Source organism: Sminthopsis crassicaudata, chromosome 2 (assembly GCF_048593235.1).
Source record: "Sminthopsis crassicaudata isolate SCR6 chromosome 2, ASM4859323v1, whole genome shotgun sequence".
In the NCBI taxonomy this organism is placed as follows: domain Eukaryota; kingdom Metazoa; phylum Chordata; class Mammalia; order Dasyuromorphia; family Dasyuridae; genus Sminthopsis; species Sminthopsis crassicaudata.
Window position 1 is genome coordinate 549,300,970 of NC_133618.1, and position 27,122 is coordinate 549,328,091.

The following is a 27,122-nucleotide window of genomic DNA, read 5'->3' on the forward strand; positions in this document are numbered from 1 at the left end:
TTTTTGTTTTTACTATAGTTCGGCTCTCCAACAGTCTGAGGGACAGTGAACTGGCCCCCTATTTAAAAAGTTTGAGGACCACTGACATAACTTATTCAGCCATTCCCAAACTGATGGGCATCCACTAAATTTCTAGTTCCTTTGATGCTACAAAAGCTGCTGCAAACTTCTACAAAATACTTCTTGATTGACTGACTGTGACCTATAAGATCCTTCCCAGCTTTAAAATGTATGTTTTAGAACCCAGAGAAAGATCATAGTTTGCTTTCTAAGCATCAAGCTAGCTAAATTTGGAGAGATTCAATATCAAATTATTTACAAGTGAAAAAATTCATTTCCATAACTTTCAAAAGCCATTTAATAACTTACAGAGGAATTCTGACATTTCTTGATAGAAATCATGATTATACTGATAAAATTATTACATCCTTGACACTGACATATAAATAAATTTCATCATATTTGTAACTGACAATAGTATTTAATTCAAAAGATTATTCAATAAATGATTAATCTTTAACACAGCCTGGGTGAGATTTATTCTATGGGTTTTATCAATAAACATTATCTACACAACTTACTTGAAGGTCAGTGTCTATGTTTCAGGAATTGCAATTTTTTACACCATTTAGTCTTTGATGTTGATATATAGAATAGATCTACTGCTTTTGTTGGAAATGATGATAATGACAAAGATGATGATAATTTATGGTACCATTATTAAAACTGTATGAGTATGTTTACATTTTTAAAGCCTGAACACCAATTAGCTTGGTTTCATTACCGATTTTAATGACAATTCATGTAGTTTTGTTTCATATTAATGACAGAAATAATCTCATTAAATTTTTAAGTACATTTCTCCTTAAAGTTTGGTACCTGATTCCAAAGCCAATATGGTTTTGTAACTTATACATATGGTATTTGCCCAATTTTTACATTTATAAATCATCTTTCACAGTCCAAAGCACAGCATGATACATAATTACTTACACAGTATACTCATTGAACAGCAGATGTAAAATTACTTCATAAATTGAGTCTTTGCAGGGAGATATAAAACTCCTGCTATTTGTGAAAACAAAGACTTTTAGTAGCCATCACTACTGCTGTACATACTTGTTAATGCACCCCTACTACTCTCCTCTCCATCTATCTCAAAGTCTGATATTTGATGTTTCTTTGAATTATTTTCTTTTACAGATTATTCACAAAAAGGCATATTTTTAAAAAATAAGTCAGATATTTAGAGGATTGACTTAAAAGCAATAGAGGACATTTTTGTTCATGTTTTAACCATGCTTAAAATTACTAACATTACCCAGAAGATGTGATCTCTTTGTCATGTTAATGTTTCTCAATCTGCTTACCTAGTATCTCTCCCATATCTTTTCCATTCTTTATAATTTCCAAGTTTGTGTTATCCAGCTTTAGCTCAGTCCTAGTTGCTATTTTACGTTGAAATAGAAATTCTTACTTCTCTCTTCACATCCTCATTGCCCACATTTATAGCAGATAATAAAACTATTCACTTTTCCAGAAACACTAAAGCCGTCTATCTCATGATTCTATAGCTTCCTTAAATCCTTTCAGCAGCATCATCATCCACTCTTTCCTCCTTCACAAAAATATTTCTTTTCCTTATTAAGGATAATTTCTCTAACTTGAATTATTGAAATCTCATAATTAAAATTTAAAGATTTCAGAGTTGGGAAAAAATAGCAATCAGCCCAAATCATGTCCATGACAATATCTTTAAATTCAATACACTACCTGAAAATATTCCATCACTTCTTCACTGATAGGAAACCCATTTTTCCCATTAGAGTTTATTCCTCTCTTAGATAGTTCTAATTATTAGGATGTCTTTCCTTATATCATATCTAAATTTATCTCTTTTCAATGTTTACTCAATTTCTATACTTACAAACAGAACAAGTCTAATTCCCATTCTAATATAACTCTTTTTCCCTTTGATATTTTTCTTCTATAATCTAACTATCCCAAGTTCTTTCAATTTATCCTATTATGGTATGAATTCAAGCTTCTTTACCATCTTTGTTATCTTTTTCTGGATTCTCTCTATTTTATCAAAGTACTCTTAAGTTGTGATTTCCAAAAACACAATATTGTCAGATCAGAGGAGAATACTGTGAGAAGATCAGCTCTTTATTCCTGGAAACTATACCTTCTCAACCCAGCCTACATCAAATGCCCCATTTAGCACTCAACCAGTAAAATCTCCAGACATTTTCTAACATGTCTTTTATCCATCTATCTCTCCATCTTTTAGTTTTAAAGTTGATTCTTTTAAACCCAAGTATAAGACAAGCACATTTATCTCTATTAAACTTACCTTTACTAGAGTTTGCTCAATGTTTTCTCTTTAAGGACTTTTTTAAGCCTGATTTTTCACCGAATAAGTTAGCTATTGCCACTTGCTCCCTGCCATTTATAATTGTGCATCATCTGCAAGTTTGCTGCTACTACTGCTTAAGCCTTTATCCATATAACAGGTCTAAAAATGCTAACTCTTACATCACAAGGCATAGCACTGGAAACTTGACTAGAAACTTTTTTTATACATTACTGAATTTTGGATGACTTACTTTTGGGACCTGACCACTCACTGCTCAAGAGGTTCTAAATATACATAGCCAGAATATACAAGCAGTTAGTGATACACTAGATAGAAAAAAAACTCATTTCCCTGACTACAAATCCAGCCTCAGATACTTAATAGCTGTGTAGTCCTGGACAAATCACTTAACCCTATCTGCCTTAGTTCCCTCATCTGTAAAATGAGTTGGAGAAGGAAATAGAAAACCACTTTAGTATCTTTGCTAAGAAAGCTCCAAATGGTATAATAGTCAGAAATGACTAAAAAGTGATGGTACAACTAAAGACTCCATTTTCTCATAAGTATAGCCTAAGATTATTCATCAAAATCTTCGTTAAAACCAGATAAACTGGTCATCTAGGTGGCACAGTGGATAGAGCACCAACTCTGAAGTCAGGAGGCCCTCAGTTCAAATCTGGTCTCAGACATTTATCACTTCCTAGTTTTGTGACTCTGGATAAGTCACTTGACCTCAATTTCCTCAGGGGAAAAAAGAGGGAGAGAAAACCAAGTAAACCATATCAATATCCTAATTCCTTGGATCAATAACCGTGAAAAAAGAAGCAAATTTAATCTGGCATGATCTGTTCTTGATGAAATCATTCTGGCTGTAATCAATGCTTCTTTTTCTATCTTTCTTTTAAATAGCATATTCTACTTTTTTTGGTCAAATATCTACATCAACAACACTAGACTATAGTTAGTAGAAAATTCTATTTATTTTTCTCTATTGCAGTTTAATAAAGACACTGATAAGCTGGAGGCTGCCTACAAAAGGACAAGTAGAACAGTGAAAGGTCTAAAGTTCATGTTAAATAAGTATGGGATAAAGGAACTAGTGATGTTTATCCTGGAGAAAAGAAGATGTATAAGGAACATTATAGAAGGGCAAAGTAAAAGAGAGAATTTTATCTTCCTCTTAGTTCAGGTAATGTAATCACAAAATGAAATGATACACAGTAAATATGGCTATTCTTTATGATCTCTTAATGTGGTGGAAGCTTCTTTCTTTGAACCCAGTAGCTGATAAAACAAGCTAGCCACACCTATTTCAGCACTGATCTAGTACAGTGGTGGAAAATTTTCAGTTTCAAAATTATTGGGTTACAACTAAAAAAGACTTAGTGATAGGCAGAGAGGGAATTATTCTAGAGGAATGTGGGGGGAGGGAAGAAAACTCTTACAGAATTCCTATTCCTTATGGATTCACCCTGCATTACTACCTTTTCTCAAGCACTCATTTACTAGAAAAACAAAGTAAAAAGGGGTGAAGACAAGATAGTGAAGTGAAGCCAAGAATTTGCTGGAGATCTCCCAGTTTCCTTGGAAACCACATGAAACCAAGCCTTTGGACAGAATTAACCACTCTCTACCTCTAGATATATTGGAAAAACTTCAAGAAATGGCAGTCTCACTGGGCTGAAAGATGTGTTCAACCTTGCTCAGACTCTGGGAAAGCCAGTGAAAGGTCTTAATCATAGCAGAATATTAATTGAGAGTTTTAGTTCTGGCTCAGTAGCACAGCAAACCAGTAGGGCAGTCCCTAGTCCCCAGCTCATAAGACAAATTCTGGGAAATTAGGCTGTTTCTTGGAAAAAATAGATAAAGCTATCCATGCTTTATCTACTTTATCTACACAAGGGACTCCTGTGATCAAAGCAAAGGCTCAGAGCTGCCCAGAAAGCTTGAGATGGTACCTTCTTTACCCCAGGAGCAGAGCTCAACATTAAAAGTTTAAAAAAAAAGAAGAAAAAAGAGTAAAAACAAAAAGAAAAGAAAAGAAAGTGAGCAAGAAATAGAAAACATCTTGACCAGAGAAACCTAGTATGGTGACAGGGAAGACCAAAACACCAATTCAGATATGGACAAAATATCCACAGAGGAAATCTTAAAAAATTATATGAATTGGTCCCGAGCCCAAAGAGGCTTCTTGGAAGTACTCATAAAAAAGACTTTTAGAAGCAAGTAAGAGAGGTAGAAGAAAAATATGAGAAAAGAAATGAGAGGTGTGCAAGAGAGAGCCAATAGCTTGGGAAAAAAGACAATTTCTTAAAAAATGCAATTGCCCAAATGCAAAAGGAAATCCACTAAAGAAAACAACCCATTCAAAAGTAGAATTAACCAAACTGAAAAAAAGATTAAAAAGTTATTCAAGAAAATCACACACTGAAAACTAGAATGGGACAAATGGAAGCTAATACTCTGTGAGACATCATCAAACTAAAAAGAATGAAAAAATAGAAGAAAATGTAAAATATTTCATAAGAAAAACAGCAGATCTAGAAAACAGATCTCGAAGAGACAATTTAAAATTTATTGGTCTATTACAATATGTTTAAGATTTATATCAGCAATTGAGTAGCTCAAAAGAAAAATTGGGGCAGACTCTAAAAAAAGTAAAACAATCTAAAAAAAGATTAAAATAGTAATTAATCATGATATACAAATGAGATGTGAAGGAAAATAGACAAAGAGGCATTAGAAGGAAAAGGAGGGTTCATAGTTCTGAAAACTTACTCATTTGCCTTACTAGGCATATATACCATGAAGGCTATAGTACCTTCCAAAATCTATAAAGAGGAGGAGGGATGGATTGAAGGGGAACCAAAGAGTGGGGGAAGAAGACAAGAGAGAGATCCATGTGGGAAGGTCAAGTAATAGCAAGAAAAGTTAAGGAGCAGAATTATAGCAGAAGATTTAGCAGGGATAGAAAAGAAGACATAAGTCAAACTTAAAGATTCAATTAAGAGAGACATCTACATTATGTTAGCCATACTGATGTTGCTTTAAATGTCTGTTTGCATATAAGTGGAGATAAAAAAAAAGATGGGCACTAATGAATATAATTTATTCTACTATTATATATCCTTTCTTGATTGGTAATTCATTGTTATATATTTTGAATTCTCCCTAATGTTCTGCCGGGCACTTGACAACGTCTTTCTTGTTTTGTTTTGTTTTGTTTTCCTTTTTCTTTTTTCTATTTTTTTAGTAAAATAAATTTAAAAAATAAAAGTATTGGTCTACTTGAAGGTCATGACCAAAAAAAAAAAAAAAGTCTGGATTGCATTCTGCAAGAGATCACCAAGGAAAACTGCCCCAATACTCTAGAAACAGAGGAGGAAAAAGTCATTGAAAGAATCCATCGATAGTATCATCTTTGGAAAAGAGATTCCACAAAGAAAACCCCAATGAATATTGTTGCAAAACTCCAGAACTACAATCTCGGAGGGGGGGGGGGAACAAACACTGCAAGCTTCCAGACAAAAACAATATAAATATCAAGGAGTAACTGTCAGGATTACCCAGAATCTGGCAGTTGCTATAATAAAGGATCAGAGGGTCTAGAATACCATATTCCACAAGGTAAAGGACCTGAGGTTACAACCAGGAATTAACTACTAAAAGACTGAGCATCATCTTTCAGGGGAAAAGATAGATCATGAACCCGAATCCCATCAATAAAGCTTTATAAAGGGGAAAGAATTTGATATCAACATCCTGATGAGAGTCTCAAGGAAGGGGGGTGGGGGTTTGGACAAATAACACTACACTTGAGTTCCAAGCAAGAGCTTTATGACTTCTTAGTTAATTACTAAATGTGACTGTCAGGGGATTGTTGTCAGTGTTGGAGGTATTATTTTTACATACTGGTGCTGATGACCTCCATACTATATCTGTTTATCACTTTACATTAGGAGATCTACTTCGAATTGACTCTGATATTACAATGATTACACAGAATTTTAAAAAATCTTTTTATTGATTAAAATATTTATCATTTATATTAAGTCCTTCTGGAGATATTTATAGCTTCCTTTGAGATCAGTATTGTTTTAAGGTCACATGTAAGAAAGAAACTGTGAGGCTTTCTGGGCAAAGAAACCAACCTTTACCAAGACAAACAAAGGATAAATATACAATCCACTTAGTTCAGTCTGAAACCCCAAAACACAAAATTCATGGTTATTTATACATCTCTTAATTCATAGATGGTGGAACAGAGTCCTCTAGAAGTTGATTAATGTATGGCATAAGATCACATTAATGTCCTAATTTTATCACATTCTAACTTTGTTTTTTCTATGTTTCAATTATCTTTAAGGGTTTTCTTAAAATGAAATTTAATATATAGATGTGGTTATTATAGTTCCTATACTTGAGATACACACTTTATAATGATTTAGTTACACCTCTAAGGTTAACTAACATAAGTGTTCACCTGAATATCTTACTTAGCTTCATTTAGAAAGGTAGGGTTTTTTTTGTTTGTTTGTTTGTTTTGACCTGGGACTATATCCTTTCCATAAAGCACATAGGTTCTTCTTACCTAATGATTATAGTTGATAAAAGATTATCAAGGCAATATAGAGAAAAACACTCAAGGCAATATTGATCTTTTTTATATATGACTGCTAGAAAGTCCCTTGGAGAACTTTTAGGATTGTTTCCTTTTAATGTAGTAAAGAACTTGATTGATTCAGAATATTAATGTTAAGGGCAGATCTGATACCAGTATTCTCTCAGTTCAGGTTCAATGATAAAACAATATAGGGCACTTAAAAATATTTCAATAGTTTTAAAAAAGAGATTTACTTAGTCTTAGCAAATTAAGATTTATAACAAAGATGTTGTGGCACTTAGCCTATAAATATCTGCCCCCCCTTCCTTCCTACATCGATTTAGAAACATACCTTTTCATAGGTCAGAATATATAGACTTCATGTAGTTTGTTTTCTTCCCAGTATGAAGCACTAGTTTCACTAGAACTGACCCCATGTGCAGAGGACTTATCATGTTCTTGAGGGACTAGAGATATGGTCCATGAAATTATGTCAATATTGTCAGAGACAAATGGATACTGTGTTAAGGGAGGCATAATATGGGCTTTGCTCCATATAAACTCCTAGATCAATCAAAAGTACTGGTTTTATTTGCTTTTTAGGGGAAATATAGATAAACCTACATTGATGGCAAAGAAGAACGTGGGTGGATATTGGTTCTAATGTAAAGAAATTATTCGAATATTATACGAAGACCAGCTTATATGGTACTCCAGAGGTTTGGAATTTCTACTGCCCTCTGAGAAGGTTTTCTGACCCAGAGTTTCTGCCCTCATAATTTCAGAGGAGAAGAAGAGCAGTTTGTTTGTTTGTTTGTTTGTTTTTCTGTACCGTATAGTTATCTTTAATTACATTTTATAGTATACAAGTGTTTCATTGTATTCAATATTGAGTTTGAATTATTTTACTAGTCTAAGATTTACTATGCAAAAGTAGCTGTGCCAAAGAACTATTATTTTCTTTTTCTTTTTTTTTTCCCCGAGGCTGGGGTTAAGTGACTTGCCCAGGGTCACACAGCTAGGAAGTGTTAAGTGTCTGAGATCGGATTTGAACTCGGGTCCTCCTGAATTCAAGGCTGGTGCTCTATCCACTGAGAAGCTATTATTTTCATTAGCATCCCAATATGAAAATCATTTGAGGATAGTATAATTAATTTGGGAAGAAGGTCTAAAAGAGCCAGTACTTAGGTCCTCAGTCTGAAATTGCAATGAAACTCAGCTTTGAACCACTGGAATAAAAAAGCTTTTATAAACTTAAAGAAAGTCTGCACTGCACAGGTTGTTCTTTATGTTGACAATCAATTATTGAAATAACTTTTATTTTATGTATGATATTTTTACTTCTGTGACATAAGCATTAAAGAAACTAAGTTGAACTTGTATCCTCAAATTTCTTTGTTCGTTATTCTTTTGCTGGCCAAAGATGTCCAAACGATGTATTTTTCTCTGAATCCAAAAGATTAAGAATAGAAGTATGATTATTATAATAGATGGAAAATATGTAAGCACCAAGATGAAACCAGTGACTTAGACTTCAGTTGAACAAATTCATAATGTTTAGTAGGAAAGGGTCATTTTAAGTTCTAGCTTTTCTTCATGTTAAAAGATATCTATTGTAAACAGTCACAGCCCAGGGCTCTGTTCTTTATCCATTTATTATTCATCATGTACAGTTAAATAATCATTGTTTCCTTGGTTACTGTGGCTAGCTCTTCTGGGTACTGTGGTTAAATAATTGGTGTTGGCTTGGTTACTAGGTGCTCTCAATTCTGTGGTCAGAATTTGGTCATTTATGTTGCTACAAAGCTGAATAAAGAATTTCAAGAACCTTTGAGAGAAAAGAAGTATAAATATAGGCAAATTCTTTCTCCCAAATGATGCACTTGGATATTCCAGCAGGTAAGTTGTGGAATCTATAACTGCATACATAAAACTAATATAATTTTATATGGTATAATTAATCTTATTATTTTAGTCATCCTGAAATTTCAGTTTAAATACACTATAGAAAATTTGTAGTGTTGCACAGCTATGTTCACATGGCCATGATGTACATAATACATGTCTTAATGAATGTGATGAATGGCACTGGCTCTTTTTCTTGGTTTGGAAGCTGTAGTTTCATTGGTATGTCCAAATCCTAGAAATGCTTCCAGTGACTTGTCTGCAACTTACAGTGTTAAAAAGTTACAATGGGGTACTCGCTATCCAAATTTCATATTAGAAGTTATTGTAAACCAAATCCTTTAAAAAGCAAGACATATATCTTTCTTTTACCCTTCACATTTTAGGTGCAGATAATTGATAGTTCTCTGTCTACTATGCAATTCTATCTCAAATCAATATCCAGAAGGAAGAAATTATAAGGTGTCTTAGAAGATTAAACCGATATAAATTTGACTAGGGCAAAAGTTTTGTTCATAGAATAGTATGAGATGCAGTGAGAAATCAATCTGGAAAATCAGACAGTAAAAGACTTTGAAAATATGAAGCTAAAGAACATTTTTTGAGGCAATCTGGGTTAAGTGACCTGCACAAGGACACACAACTAGTAAATGACTGAGGTAGAATTTGAACTCAGGTCTTCCTGCCTCCAGGGCTGGTGCTTTATCCACTATATAACCTCACTGCTCCTTTACTTTTACTTAGTAAGCAATAAGCTGTAACTGAAGGTTCTTTATCAAGTAAGTAATGAGACTTAACAGCATTGGCATCCCCAAGGACATTTAAAAAAACTGAAGAGGGTATCCAGCAGACAATTGAATGGATACTCTATGGAGGATATACAGAAAGACATTAGCAAGAATTGCATAAAATAAAAGAAATAAGAGGAGCTTAGCCTATTAATGTAATGTAGGTAGTAGCCATATTGATGAACTTATAAATGATATTAAATTAGAGAACTCTGGATATAGGATTTCTTCATATTTCTAGAGATGCTCATAATAAATGTCCTAAGATAAAAAGGGAAATTAATAACTTATAAAACATAACAATAAAGATTTGATTTGACAATAAAAGACTATCTTCCAGTATGATGAATAAGCTGTTGGTACCCCGGTTTATTCAGATGGTAAGCTCCCTATGCTTTCTAGTCTTGCTCAAATTCTACACATCATCATAGAGCTTCCATAGAAGATGGATCTATACTGCTGAAAGCCTTTTTCTCGTTCATTTTTTAAAATTACTTCAAGAGTACTAGTGTATCATCAGGGTTGTCTATTTATTATTTCTTACCTCTCCAGTATAACTGCAAGACCAATTAATTGATTTTTCCAAATATACATGGACTTGATGTCATTTATTCTATTTCTTGAAGAAAGTAGCTATTGCTAAGATATCATTTTTTGGTCTTCTGGTTTCCTTTAAAACAACAGCATTATTTCTAATAAATATTCTTGTACTGGCATTTGTCAATATTTTGATGATTGCAAAAAATTCACATTGAGATTGCCAACAATCCACTAATTACAAATAGATAGTATTGGAATCATGTTTCTTTTTAAAATTTATTTAAAACTTAAATGCAAAATAGGAAAAAGAAAAAAATTGCTACATACACAGCAGAACATGAGAGAATTCAAAATGTAAAGGGATGAATTTTCATTTCAAGAAAGGCTCTATATAATAAATACTATACATTGTGCTCAGAATTGTTGATCTTTTTTTTTTTTTTCCTTCTTTATAGGTTTTCTTTTGTTCTCTGCTAGGTTTTTAAAAATTTATTCTTATGTTCTCTCTCTTCCCCCAAGAAGGCTACAATTAAGTCTGGATACATATACATCTTGCATATGTGTATATATACACATACATATATATGTATATGAGTATATATGCATATATGTGCATATATGTATGTGTGTATATATATATATATATATATATATATATATATATATATGGAAACTATGTGATTCTTAGCAACATCTGTCTAATTTATATTATCAATGTGGAAGAATAAAAGGGTATCCCAAACTAAGTGCTATTTTATATATATATATATATATATATATATATATATATATATATATATATATAAATTTATATATATATATATATATATATATATATATATATATATATATATATATTAAATTTGCCCCTTCTTTTGTGTTCTTTAAAAGTATTATGTCTTGCCCCCAAAATTTGGAAATGAGTTTTCATACTAGGCTGGTCTTCATAGACATGGATAAGCTTATATTAAAAAATATTTCCACCTTGGAAAGTGATGCTTAATATCCAATTATTTATCCTCTGGGAATTCAGGACCATTTCTATATTACAAAGAAATGGGTATGTCTTCAGTGAATGAGACCAACTAAAATTCTGAGAAGATAGGGCTATGAGAACAACACTTGACTTATTAATCATTTGGAAGGGTACCTAATTTATATAATTCTGCACAATGTTTAGACAGTCCATTATATGGATGCCCTCAGATTAATTTTTTGTTATTATTATTATTATTATTATTATTATTATTATTATTATTATTATTATTATTATAGCTTTTTATTGACAAAACATGTACATGGGTAATTTTTCAACATTGACCCTTGCAAATACTTCTGTTCCAACTTTTCTCCTCCTTCCCTCCATCCCCTCCCCTCGATGGCAGGAAGTACCATTCATGTTAAACATGTTAAAGTATATGTTAAATACTATATATGTGTACATGTTTATACTGTTATCTTGTTGCACAAGAAAAATCAGATTTAGAAAGGTAAAAATAACGTGGGAAGAAAAACAAAAATGCAAGCAGACAACAACAGAAAGAGTGCAAATGCTATGTTATAGTCCACACTCATTTCCCATTGTTCTTTTGCTGAGTGTAGCTGGTTCTGTTCATCACTGATCAACTGAAACTGAATTGAATCCTCTCATTGCCGAAGGTATCAACTTCCATCAGAATTGATCCTCCTAGAGTATTGTTATTGAAGTGTATAATGATTTCCTGGTTCTGCTCATTTCATTTAGCATCAGCTCATGTAAGTCTCTTCAAACTTCTCTGTATTCATCCTGCTGGTCATTTCTTACAGAACAATAATATTCCATAACATGCATATACTATAATTTACTCAGCCATTCTTCAATTGATGGGTATCCATTCAATTTCCAGTTTCTAACCACTACCAAAAGGTCTGCCACAAACATTTTTTTTATTATATATATATATATATATTTTATAATATTATCCCTTGTATTCATTTTTCCAAATTACCCCCCCTCCCTCTATTCCCTCCCCCCGACGACAGGCAATACCATACATTTTACATGTGTTACAATATAGTCTAGGTACAATACATGTGTGCGAATATCATTTTCTTGTTGCACAATAAACATTAGAATCCGAAGGTACATGCAACCTGGGCAGACAGATATTAGTGCTAACAATTTTCATTCCCCTCCCAGTGTTTCTTCTCTGGGTGTAGCTACCTCTGTCCATCATTGATCAACTGGAAGTGAGTTGGATCTTCTTTATGTTGAAGATTTCCACTTCCATCAGAATACATCCTCATACAGTATTGTTGTTGAAGTGTACAGTGATCTTCTGGTTCTGCTCATTTCACTCAGCATCAGTTGATTTAAGTCTCTCCAGGCCTCTCTATATTCCTCCTGCTGGTCATTTCTTACAGAGCAATAATATTCCATAACCTTCATATACCACAATTTACCCAACCATTCTCCAACTGATGGACATCCATTCATCTTCCAGTTTCTAGCTACAACAAAAAGAGCTGCCACAAACATTTTGGCACATATATGTCTCTTTCCGCTCTTTAGTATTTCTTTGGGATATAATCCCAGTAGTAGCGCTGCTGGGTCAAAGGGTATGCACAGTTTGATAACTTTTTGGGCATAATTCCAGATTGCTCTCCAGAATGGCTGGATTCTTTCACAACTCCACCAGCAATGTATTAGTGTCCCAATTTCCCCACATCCCCTCCAACATTTGTCATTATTTGTTCCTGTCATCTTAGCCAATCTGACAGGTGTGTAGTGGTATCTCAGAGTGGTCTTAATTTGCATTTCTCTGATCAGTAGTGATTTGGAACACTCTTTCATGTGTGCCACAAACATTTTTGCACATACAGGTCCCTTTCCCTTTTTAAATATCTCTTTGGGATATAAACCCAATAGAAACACTTAGGGATCAAAGAGCATGGACAATTTGATAACTTTTTGAGTATAGTTCCAAATTGCTCTCCAAAATGGTTAGATCCATGAACAACGCCAACAATACATCAGTGTCCCAGTTTTCCCAAATCCTATCCAACATTTGTCATTTTTTTTTCCCTGTCATCTTAGCCAATCTGACAGGTATGTAGTGATATCTCAGAATATTCTTAATTTGCATTTCTCTGATCAATAGTGATTTGGAACACCTTTTTCATATGAGTAGAAATTGCTTCAATTTCATCATCTGAAAATTGTTTGTTCATATCCTTTGAACATTTATCAATTGGAAAATGGCTTGATTTCTTACACATTAAAGTCAATTCTCCATATATTTTGGAAATGAGGCCTTTATCAGAACCTTTAACTGTAAAAGTGTTTTCCCAGTTTATTGCTTCCCTTCTAATCTTGTCTGCATTTGTTTTGTTTGTACAAATGCTTTTTAACTTTATATAATCAAAATTTTCTATTTTGTGATCAATAATGATCTCTAATTCTTCTTTGGTCATAAATTCCTTCCTCCTCCACAAGTCTGAGAGGTAAACTATCTTATGTTCTTCTAATTTATTTATAATATCATCCTTTATGACTAAATCATGAATCCATTTTGATTTTATCTTGGTATACTATGGTAAGTGTGGGTCAATGCCTAGTTTCTGCCATTTTCCCAGCAGTTTTTGTCAAATAGTGAATTCTTATCCTAAAAATTGGGGTCTTTGGGTTTGTCAAACACTAGATTGCTATAGTTATATTTTGTCCTGTGAATCTAACCTATTCTACAGATCAATTAGTCTATTTCTTAGCCAATAACAAATGGTTTTGGTGACCAATGCTTTATAATATAATTTTAGATCATATAGAGCTAGGCCATCTTCATTCAATTTTTTTTTTCATTAGTTCCCTTGAAATTCTTGACCTTTTGTTCTTCCATATGAATTTTGTTGTTATTTTTTCTAGGTCATCAAAATAGTTTCTTGAGAGTCTGACTGGTAAAGCACTAAATAAATAGATTAGTTTAGGTAGTACTGTCATCTTTAGTATATTCGCTCAACCTATCCAAGAGTACTTAATATTTTTCCAATTATTTAGATCTGACTTATTTGTGTGGAAAGCATTTTGTAGTTTGCTCATATAGTTCCTGACTTTCCTTTGGCAGATAGATTCCTAAATATTTTATACTATCAACAATTGTTTTAACTGGAATTTCTCTTTGTAACTCTTGCTGTTGGATTTTGTTAGTGATGTATAAAAATGCTGAGGATTTATGTGGATTTATTTTGTATCCTGCAACTTTGCTAAAGTTATGGATTATTTCTAATAGCTTTTTAGCAGAATCTCTGGGGCTCTCTAAGTATATCATCATATCATCTGCAAAGAGTGATACTTTGGTTTCCCTATTACCTACTCCAATTCAGTGGTGATAGTGGGCAATCTTGTTTCACTTCTGATTTTACAGGGAATGGTTTCAGTTTATCACCATTACATATGATGCTTACTGATGGTTTTAAATAGATACTACTGACTATTTTAAGGAAAAGTCCATTTATTCCTATAATCTCTAGTGTTTTTAATAGGAATGGATGTTAGATTTTATCAAATGCTTTTTCTGTATGTACTGAAATGATCACATGTTTTTTGTTAATTTGGTTATTGATATAATCAATTATGTTAATAGTTTTCCTAATATTGAACCAGCCCTGCATTCCTGGTATAAAACCTACTTGGTCATGGTGTATTATCCTGGAGAAGATTTTCTGTAATCTTTTTGTTAGTATTTTATTTAAGATTTTTGCATCAATGCTCATTAGGGAAATTGGTCTATAATTTTCTTTCTCTGTTTTTGTCCTACCTGGTTTAGCTATCAGTACCATGTCTGTGACATAAAAGGAATTTGGTTAGGACTCCTTCAATCCCTATTTTTTTTCAAATAGTTTGTATAGCATTGGAGTTAATTGTTCTTTAAATGTCTGGTATAATTCACATGTAAATCCATCTTGTCCTGGGAATTTTTTCTTAGGGAGTTGATTAATAACTTGTTCTATTTCTTTTTCTAAAATGGGACTACTTAAGCAATTTACTTCCTCCTTTGTTAATCTGGGCAAGCTATATTTTTGAAGGTATTCATCCATTTCATTTAAGTTATCAAATTTATTGGCATAAAATTGGCCAAAGTAACTCTTAATTATTGCTCTAATTTCCTCTTCAGTAGTATGCCCTCAGATTCTTGATTTCAATGGAACATAATTGGGAGGAGGAACAGATTAAGGCAATGAAAGGAAGTAAATGAAAATATGATTTTTATACTGCTTATTACAAAGGTACAGTAAAGGATTTAATATGGGGAAATCACAGAATGCTGGAAATGGAGGTTCTTTCAGAGAACAACTAATTTACTAGACTAGAGTCCCTTAGTTCACAGATAATTAAATGGATTCCCAGAAAGGTGAATGTAATCACTGAAATGAAACTTAGAGAATAGTTTTAAATTTCATTAATTCTTCAAATCAATCTATTTTTATATATAATTTTAAAAAGATGGATCAATGAGACACAGATATACTATGATAAGCATTTTGCACATATGTAGAGATAATTATTCTGAAGAGAATAATATTCATCTTTTTCAAGTGTTTTGCTTATAAAATTAATCTCACAGATATATGCCTATGACAGTAGTACCAATTTTTAAACTAAAGTGCAGAGTGATTTTCTGAAGGTTACGGAGCTAAAACTAGTTTAGAATTTAAAAGCTACTCTAAGTAATTTTTCAAGTGCCATATTAATCTGTCATTCACATTCTTGTATAAAAAATCATTTATCTAAACACAGAGTAGCCCCAACCTCATAACTTATGAGAACACTGACAAAAAATACACAGAAAGAAAATTAACACAAAACAAATATAGTCAACTAAAATAAATGACAGATACTTTCTTTAATTCCTCTAGATTCTCAGCATAGAAGAATTTTCAACCAAAAAATAAGAACCTTCAAACCTTGAAAACCTACTATAATGGATTTTTCTGCCTCCTCCCCCCCCCCCCCATATTACATAGCTATCTTTCAGTGACAGCATTTTGGAAATGAAGAGTCATTTTTTGTAAACAGCATTAGGAATTAAGTAAGTAGAGATCAATGGTAACATTACCCTATGAATTACCATAGATATTAGTGGCTTGAAAATACTTGTTAATTATAAATGTTTCATTGTGATTGGCTACAATGACAGGAAAAGATAATAATAAATGTTGAAATGGATGTGGGAAAATTGGAACACTAAGACATATTTGGTGGAGTTGTGAATTGATCCAACCATTCTGGAGAACAATCTGAAACTATGCCCAAAGGGCTATAAAACAGTGAATATCTTTTAATTCAGAACTGCCACTACAAAATCTGTTTTCCAAAGAAATCACAAAAAAGCAAAAAGGATCCATGTGTGCTAAAAATGTTTGTAGCTTTGTGTGTGTGTGTGTGTGTGTGTGAGACAGCAAGGAGCTGGAAATTTAGTGTTATTAACGAAGCAGCAATACTCTCTTTCTTTTGCCATAATCCAGTGAAGGTTGGCAATTTGGTCTCCAGTTCATCTGCTCCTTTGAAAACCAGATTGCAATACTGGAAGTTCTAGGTTCACATACTGCTAGAGCCTACCTTGCAGAATTTTGAGCATAGTCTTGCTGATGTGTGAAATTGTTCAATCATTTGAACATTCTTTGGCACTGTCCTTCCTTTGTATTGCAATGGAAACTGATCTTGTCCAATCCAGTGACTATTTTTCCATTTTCTAAATTTGCTGACATAATGAATGGAATTTAACTTAATATTTTAGTAATTTAAATAGCTCAGCTGAAATTCTGTAATGTCCACTACTTTTATTAGCAATGTTTCCTAATGTCTACTTGATTTCATTCTCTAGGATATCTGGGTCTAGATCAATTGTTACATCATTATAGTTGGTGATGTAAAGATCTTTTGTTCATCTGCATATGATTACCAGCTTTTCTTAATTTCTTCTACTTCTATAAATCTTAGCATTTTTGTTTTTTATTATGCTCACTTTTGCATGAAACTTTCCTTTGATATCTCAAATTTTCTTGAAGAGATGAAGTCTTTCCCATTCTAATGTTTTCTTTCATTTCTTTCTGTTGCTCATTTAAGAAACTTCCTTTTAACTCAATGCTATTTTCTAAAATTCTGCATTCAGTTAGGTATATTTTTCCTTCTCTTTCTTTTTCACTTTCCTTTTTTCCTCCACTATTTGTAAAACAGACAGCTGTTTTATGTTCTTAATTTTCTTAAATTTTAGAAATCCAATAAAATTCAAATAAAAGAAGTTAGTCTTTTCCTTCCCCTACCTGGGTCCTTTGAAATACTCTCTTTTTTCCCCTTAAACACTTTTATTTTATAAAATGTTGCATGGTAATCCAAACAAATTCTGAAGCAATCTTAATAGTTTTTTTCAATATAAATCTATGAAACTAAATTCTCATTTCTTTCAGTGGTTCTACATTTCTTCTTTATATTGAAAACTCTGAGTCAACTTCTCTTTCCTTAAATAAGACTTACAATGCCAATTGTACTTTGATAACATATCCCATGTAAAGGGCAAGATCATCAGAAGCTTGCAAGGTCCCTTACAATGTTAATATTCTCATTTATGCTCTAATTTTAACTGAAAATAATAGCAATATCATACAAGACTGGGGTAGATTGAAAATATTCTCTAAAAAATAAAAGCAAAGCAAACAATTGAAAACACAAACTTCAATTGCTAAATTTTTTCTCCAATTTTCAGTATCAAGATCTGAAAAATACATTTTTAACCATCTAGACCAATAATTTAAAAAAATTGTGTCATGGTAAAGTTGTGAAATGATCCATCCATTTAACAATTTGGAACTATGCCCAAAGGACTATCAAACTATGAAAACCCTTTGATCTTGTAGTGTCTATTGGGTCTGTAAGACAAAGAGCTCATAAAAGAGGGAAAAGGACCCACTTAAGCAAAAATGTTGGTAGCAGCTCTTTTTGTAGTGTCGAGGAACTAGAAATTGAGTGGATGCTCATCAATTGAAAAATTACTGAATAAGTAAAGATACATGAATGTAATGGAATATAATTATTCTATAAGAAATGGCGAGTGGGCCAATTTCACAAAAGCTTGGAAAGATTTATGTGAACTGACACTGAGTGAAGTAAGCAGAACCAAGAGAACATTGAATATAATAAGAATAATATTATGTGATGATCAATTGTGATGAACTTGTCTCTTTTAAACAATGAGAGAAAGAAAGAAAATATTCCAGACATTGAAGAAAGTCGGAAAAAAATGCCAGGTAAGAAGATGAAGTGCATTGTTCAAAGAATAGCAAAAAGCCAATGTCATTGGGTCACAGAACACAGAAGACATGGGAGGGATGAGGAGTAAGGCATAAAACAACAACAAACAACATAACTTAAAGAGGCACCATGTCATGAAAGACTTTAGATTACAAAGGAAACTACTGAATTATTAAATTATTATTTTTTAAAAAAAATTCATTAAGCTCAAGTTAAGAACCTGAGACCTAGGAGTTCAACATTTTATAGATGAAGTGAGGACCAGAGAGATTAAGTGATTTGCTCATAGAGTCTTAAGAGTGCCCACTCTAATTTAGTTTCTTTCCTCTATACTATAATGTTTCTTCCAATAATAATAATTTATATTTACATTTGGTCTTAAGGTTTAGAAAATAGTTTCTCCACAACACAATAAGGAAAAATGATGAAGAGTTTAAACAATCTTCCTATGATTATATAGCTAAGCATTCAGAAATCATACCTAAGTCTTCTGATTCTAAAAACTCAATACTGATTTTCAGGAATAGTTTGCAACTTTTATAAAAGTTGCAGTTTTAATTAAAATGAATTTGAACTTAAATTATATCATTAAATTTTATCATTCAGGTACCATTTTGCTGAGAGATTCTGTTTTGAAAATGGAAAATGCTCATACATACATTTTGCCAACATAAAGTTAATATTTAACCTATTTGGCATTTATTAGAATAGAAAAACATGTAAATAGCACCCAATGGCACATACAGATTACTTGAAAAAATCTATACAGTTCTAGAAGCTGAGGGTAAAAATACTGCTTTGGTATAAACTGAATATTGGTAAATTATCTAACAGATACTAATAAACCTAATCTCTGTTATTATATTTTAGCAATTTGACTGCCAAAATAGTCGTCTCAGTGATTTATCAGTATCCAAAGAAAATTAATTTTTTATTAGAGATTATAAGAGAGTGCTGATTTGCAGTCAACTTATTTTTTTGGCATTATCACCCTCTCTATTCTTAGCCTGAATTCAGTTTCACCCAAACTTAAACTTGTCTGACTAATAAACTAATTTGACACTTATTAAGATAGGAAGAAACCAAATATATTGAAATACAATTATCAAAATATTTTTTTTAAATGACTTCACTAACCTAAGGTTAAGAAGCTCAGTTTCTAGAGGTTAAACACTCTAAAGATGAAGAAGTTGAGAGTCAGAGAGATAACCTAATTTTTCAGTGTTAAGGTGTCAATTCTAACCTATGCAAGCTCTTTCTATCATACGGCACTATATAACAATTCATATTTATACCAGGATTTAAAGTTTGGAAAATACTTCCTTTATAATAATGGATGAAGCTTAATTCCTTTCCCCCCTGGAAGGGGATTATTTTGAATAGCCATGACATAATTATAAAACTAAAAGAACAGTTGAATAAAATAAATTTTCAAGATAATTTTATTCCTCCTGAAATGTCTTCACAATCTAACTTTATGTTTAAAATTCTGGAAATTCTGCCCCCCCCCCACAATCAGCTATCCATTTAAAAATATATGTATAAAAATAAATTTGTAAACTAAATACAATGAATTTATAGCTTATGCACTGTTTCAGATGAGCTACATCATAACTTTCACTATTAACATGAATAATCATGAGTTAATTATGAGTTAACATATGAGTAAATAATTATGAGTTAATAATAAGTTAAGTAACTGAAACAGTGGGTATTGATGATACTAGATATTAAAGATATTGTTCTAATACTAATATAGTTTTAAAACAAAAACCCAAGATTGCACTAATAATGCAAGAACAATAATAACAGAGGCAGATCCATATAACAGAAGATCTTACTAGCATACAAATCACTACAAAGTAGAAGTCATTATCAATATAGGTCCACCTTGTCCCTCTGATGAGGAGTAAAAGAGGAGTAAATTGTGGTCTAAACAAAGATGGATCAGTTCCTTTTCTCTCTTTCCTTCCTTCCCCAAAGTAACCAATGGCAGGTTCGGCAGCAAAGGAATTTGCTACTTAATGCTGTATGGAAACATAGTCTTTATTGATTAGAATGGAAACACCAGAGAGCGGGTGGGCAAAATGGCTGCATGGTACAAGGCCATTTGCAAAGAGAAGATTCCCATTCTCTCTTTTATGCAGAGATGTAAGGAGGTTCCTGAGAGTGATGTAAATTAAGATAAGGATTCTCTTGTTATCTTTTGAGTAGAGACAGAAGTCTCTTCCCAAAAAGGAATTTCCTGATGCCATTTGGTCTATCTGAGCAGATTAGAATGGGGGGCTGTAAAACCCTGGCCATCTCAGATAGCCCAAACTAGTTTGACCACATCAAAGTCCAAGTCCCAAATGCAGTTGGAGATCAAACAAGGAATACCAAAGGGGCTACTGCCCTCAACACCTCCATCCAAGTAGTTACCAAAGTAGCAAAGAAAATACCATTTAAACAGGTTTTACTTATATGGATGTCTCTGTGCATAGATTTGAATGAGAGCGTTAGAATGAGTTTCCTATATTATTAAATGAGAAATGAGAAAAAAAATTCTTTTTTACATATTTATTATTTTTGTCAAAATTACCATTATTATCATAATGGTATCTGGCATAAGAAGTGAAGATAGAAAAAGCTGAAAGCTTTAAAAGGGGAAAAGAATAAGAAAGAAACAGAGGGGTAGATCTAAAAGAGAAAGAACAGTTTGAGAAAGGAAACAGAGGGAAGGGAAAATCTGCAATGCCACCCAATTAGGATTTTCAAAGAATTCAGATACAGAGCCAGAAGGAATCTTATAAACTCTCTAGTTCACCATTTTTATTTTGGAATTGAAGTTTGTGACTTGGCCTATGTCATAAAGGGAGGGATAAAGGAAGGCATTTGAACTTCAGTCCACTTATTCTAAATTCAGATGTCTTTTCATATTACCTAAAAAAAGTTTCCTGTGGCCAAGCTACTATTTGAATCCAGGTCCTCTGACTTCACTCTAACACAGTCTCTCAATTAATTTATTCAGATTTGGATCACTTTCAGTTTCTAAGAGGATATCACAGGTAGTTGTGGAATAGAATGACTAATTACTAAATATACTAAATCTGTTTTCCAAGCTTTCAGTTAGAGCTTTTCTCTTAATCACTTGTTTCTGTGGGTGTATTTTATTTTCTTTCTTTATACTGTAATTTCCATGTAGTAACACTGGTCTTTGATTTTCTGAAGCTAGCAGAAACTATATTTCAGTAATAGAAGTAGAGAATAAAAGCTAAGATTGTTTTCACTAATAAATTCTTGACTGCATTCCATCTACATTAATAGAACAGGTACTTATTCTTCTGAGAATAGGCCTACTTTCCCGTATTTCTTCTGCTCCCTGTGGATTCCAGATACAAATACAGATAGTGAGTCCAGGGATTGTAATAAGACTCTAATTAGTATGAGGATCACTGATACAATTGGAATGCCTGCAGCTATAGACTGAATGTAGATTAAAATAAGTCCCTCTCCGGAGGATGGCGTAGTTAAATGTAAACCTTATGAATAACTGTCTATTATTGATGGAATCTAATCTAATCAATCTTATACTTGGCCTATTTTTAGTAAACTCATACATCTATTATCTTTTATTTTGAGAAAAAAAAGTATAGAATAAATTGGTTAATTTTTGAAGGACAAGGATTATATAGGAAGAAACCAACATTTTTCTTGAAAACTACAGAATTGATTTATAGTCATCTATATAGTGACACTTGTGGGCCGGACCTTAAAAACTATTTACAAACAGATTTGAAGATTTAAAAAAATGCTTTTCTAGTACAGAGCTTCTCTGGTATATTCAAAGACTGAGCTTTGACAAGTATAAACAATGCCCTTCTCCCAACACATACTGTGATTGTCTTTTCAGTTTTTAGCATAAAAATGAAGTTAAATGTAATATAGCAAATTAATAATTCTTTTTGAAATATTTTCACAAGATATTTTTGGACTATAGCTCTAACGATGAAGACAATCTATGAGCAGAACAATCATATTGACTGATGCTAGAGGGATGTGAAAAACTACAGAAGTCTAGGCTTGGGGGATATGAGTTTAGGTCCTCCTCCCACTTGACAGAATGAATTTGATATTGTTCTGCCACTTAGAACAAATGTTTTCTTTTCTCCTCTGGGTCTCATGTTCCTTAACAATAAAATGAGATTGGTAATGAGGATCAAAAGAGATAACAATGATAAAAATAAAAATAATAATATACATATACATATATATTTAAATTTGAAAAACAGGGCTATGCAAATTGGGTTGTAAGAAATTGTTGGTCCAATGAACATATAAAGAGCCTCACAATTTTTAGTTCAGCTTCATCTAAATGTCTTTCCTAGGTTTGCAAAACTCTTACCTTAATGTCTACTTGTAGTGTTTTTTTACTACATTTCAAAACTTTGCTGTATTCTCAGCATTTTTTTTTCATTATTTCATATATATTAAATATATGTCTACAGATAAAACTTGTACAGAATATAAATTTATTAATAAATTTATTATCAATATATGAATATAATTATTTCTATTAAAACAATCCAAATAATATAACCATATTTTAAATAATAATCCCTAGTTATATTTATCATAATTTTATCATTATAAAGTTATGTGCAAATATATTAAAACTAGGATATTTTTTCTGATTTTTATAAAAATAGGATTGAGGTAATAACTAATGAAGTTACCTTAAATCCAACTAATGTCCATGGTACATAATTTTGATAAAAATTCTAGTGTTTCAGTTTTCACATACATTTCCTCTTTACTCAGAGTCACCATCCTAGCTTAGAACCCTTTTTACCTCTCACCTGGATTATAACAAAAGGCTAATAATTAATTTCCCTACCTTCTTTCCCCTCTCCACCACAAAGCTGCCAAAGTGATTTTCCTAAAGCACAGGTGTGATCCTAACACTCCCCTATTTGAGTAACTCCACTTATTCCCTAATTGCCTTGAGTGCCAACTCCCATTGGCTCCTTAATTGCTCGGAGCAAAGAATACAAAGTCCACTGTAGGGTACTTAGAGCTTTTCACAACCTGAACCAATCCAAATTTTTGGATTTATTAGTAATTATTTTTTTCAGCCTCTATAATCCAGCCAAAATGACTTTCTTACTATTTCTCATGCAAACTATGCATCTCTCTCTCACTCTGGCTATTCCATATGCCCATAATGAATACAAAGTCTCTCCTCTTCTCTTTCTACCAGAATCCTTTGTTTCTTTCAAGTATTTAGCTCAGTGCATACAAGAAACTTTCCTAAGGTACCCAACTATTAATCTGTCAGCCCACCAATAAATATTTATTAAGCACTTACTATATTCTAGGCATGTGCTAAGTGCTGGAGAAACAAAGAAAAAGCAATACAGTATCTGCTCTCAAGTAACTCACAATTTAATGGTGTTCTCCCAAACTCAGTTACTTTGCATTTATTTTGCATATATTTTATTTTATTCACATATGCATATTATTAAATGCCCACTATATTCCGGGCTCCAGGTATTGATTTATAAATAAAGTGAATGAAACTAAGCCTACTTTCAAAGAGCTTATATTCTGATAGGGATGTCATCTTCCTTGAAAGAATATAGGCTCCTCCAAGGCTTCATTTTTTTTTTTTTTTTGTAATATTTGAATCAAAAGTATTTACAAACACACACACACACACACACACACACCCTGCAGTTCTTGCTTTACATAAATTTGCATTAGCAAATTTGATTTGGATCTATAATTGGCAGCCTGAAGGGGCTATAAGGACTGCAGCTGAGGCGCTATACCAGAGTTCTCAGTTTCAGGCACTGAAGCAGCTAGAGATTCAGGGAGGGACCTAGTAAAGCTGAGGAAGAAGGTGTAGAAAAACCTAAGAGGAGAGGAAATTCTACAATCGGTTTATATTAAGTGAGAATTTACCTTGAAAAGTGCCCAGTAGAGAATGGATGCTTAATGAATACCTGATAAATAAGTGACCCATTATTCCAAGTATACATGACTAATACAAATCATAAACTTTTCTATAGAACTAACTCAAAAATATCTCTGTGAAGATGCTTGACTCCTGGCTTCCTTCAGACTCACACTTTTGAACAGTCTACAGCTCCTAAGACTCCACCCCCCACTCCCAAAATGGAACTTACAAATCATAGTTTAGATGTCCATTTGTGTTCCAAACTTTTTAAAATGAGTATCAGTTTTGTTCAAATCCTATGTCCTCTCAGTGGTAATTGTTTCACAAGATTCTTTTTGGGGAGAATGCTCTTGTTTTCCAGCTCATGAGTATAGCAGGAATTAGATATCCCTGAACCAGGTTTTTTATTTGTCTGTTTGTTTGTTTGTTTTTGCCTTTTCTTTTACTACTTTTGTATCACTAGATTTTAAGTCAAGACTCAGGATGATCCCTAAGGAATTGCTTTCTAAACTTAAGGATTTATGAATGAATATATGTACTCAGTCATAAATAAGCATATAAAAGTATATAACTATAAAATCATATTTATTCTTCCTTATCCCTTAACCCCAATTTCCAATATGAACTTGAAGTCAGGAAGATTTGAGTTTGAATGCTGCCATAGACATTTAATTAGCTGTATGATCTTATTCAAGACACTTATGCTGCCTTAGACTTAAATTTTTTCATATGTAAAATGCAGTAATAGCACCTAATTCACAGAAATGTAGTTGGTATCAAATAAGATTATGTAAGGTGCTGTGCAAATTTTCAAGTGTAATACAAATGTTAATTACTACTGCTGCTATTGCTCCTTCTGCAACTGCCACCACTATTACTACTCTCTAACATTTATGTAACACTTATTAAATGCCAGGTACTGTGCTAAACACTGTATAAATATTGTCTCATAAATATTGATCCTCACAACAACTCTGAGAGGTAGGTGCTATCATTATCTCCATTTTACAAATGAAGAAATTTAAGCAGACAGAGATCAAGGAATTTGCCCAGAATCACACAGCTAACAAGTAAGTGTTTGAGGTCAAATTTAAACCCAGGTTTTCCTGACTCCAGGTCCAGCATCCACTAGTACCACTACTTTTACTACTATTATATAGCCCAATCATGATTTAAGGAGAACAGTGTCTCCATTATGTGAATGTTTTTTCCTATGAGAGGATTACATTACTGCTCTCTTATCAAAAGACATAAACTTCTTATTTTTTTGTCATATTACATTTGTGATGACGGATCCATTTATACATCCACTTCTTATAATAAACATTAATAAGATGGTGAACAAGTGTTATTAATATATAATATATTTCTGAAATAATCTAAGTGATCTATGTAAGGAATGAATCTATGGACCATGGCTTCTTTTTATCACTATGTCCTGTTTTTTTCTTCCCTGAATTAGTTTTGGGTCTGTAGGTATTTCCTCATAGACAATAATGTGCTAGTAAGTTTCAGACTAAGATAAATGCCATTAGTTCAAGAATATTTCTAGCATAGAATCCATTTACTTAATTTATATTTTCCACAGATGTTCTTCCCATTTTTGGGAAGTTTGAGTAACTTTACATAAGCTATAATCAACTTCATATTGCCAAAAAAAAAAAAAAAGAAAAAAAAGAAAAAAAAAGTAAGATACATTCTTAGAACACAAGGGAATTTATCAGCTTTGAAGGTATGCTTACTTAGACTCAGTTCTAGTAACCTCAATGTATGTAGAGTAAAATCCCAAACTCTTTTATGGGGAGCTAAAATAGGGAGACTACAAGAAAAGTAGAAAAAAAAAAGATATTATAATGATATTATAAGGGAAAAAATAAAACAGTTCAGCAAAGCCTCTAATGGCTCACAAAGTACAGAAAGAGAAAACCAACTGGGATTCTGACCATTAGGAAAATAAGGCAGAAATCCACTTCCCTCATTTTACAAATGAGGAAAATAAGATAGAATGATATTACATGGCTTGTTTCAAAACCTAGAACAAGCTAGTGGTAAGTTAGTTCTGAATTTCATTCAATATTTTTGGATTCATATACTTTCTATTCATTCAAATTGTTCTTATTAATGATATGTTTTAAAAGTTTGATTTACAAAATGTTATGGGCCAGAACTCTGAACTTGAAACAAGGATTCTTACAAGGTGTTAATTCAGTGAAATTGATGAGACAATAATTATCTAGTTTAGTATGGTGAAAATAGTTCTCTAAATTCAATATGATTGATTTACTCTTACAACAAATAATGGTTTTCTATTGATATAATGATTGGTTTATACTCAGTGTAGAACATATAAACTGGGCACCTCAGTCAGATTCAGAGCAGATAAGAAGGACTGGATGAGATTCATTCTGTCTTCAGTCAGGCTCCTGGTGGCCTGGCCTCCTGCACATCCCCCACTGAGACCAAGGCCAGTCTGAAAGGTTCTCCACAAAGCTGGCCCGAACCCCAAGTGAAGGAGATAAGACTTTCAAGGAGAAAATAAAAGATTTGGACTTTAACACCTGGTTAAAGTGGTGATTACTGAACTGAAAGAAAGGCTGCCCCAAAGACCTTCAGAGAAAACCCAAACAAGAACATGATATTTTGGCATCTGAATGTGGGGCTAAGTTAGATTTAAGTCCAGACAGGATCCTGAGTTCAGTGAAAAA

At 32.5% G+C, this 27,122-nt stretch overlaps 1 protein-coding gene across 2 annotated transcripts in view; it reads right to left on the reverse strand.

The window, feature by feature from the left end:
• Positions 1–27,122, reverse strand: part of ENTREP2 (endosomal transmembrane epsin interactor 2) — a 607,119-nt gene that overhangs the window by 161,913 nt on the left and 418,084 nt on the right. The gene's annotated exons all lie outside the window — the stretch shown is intronic.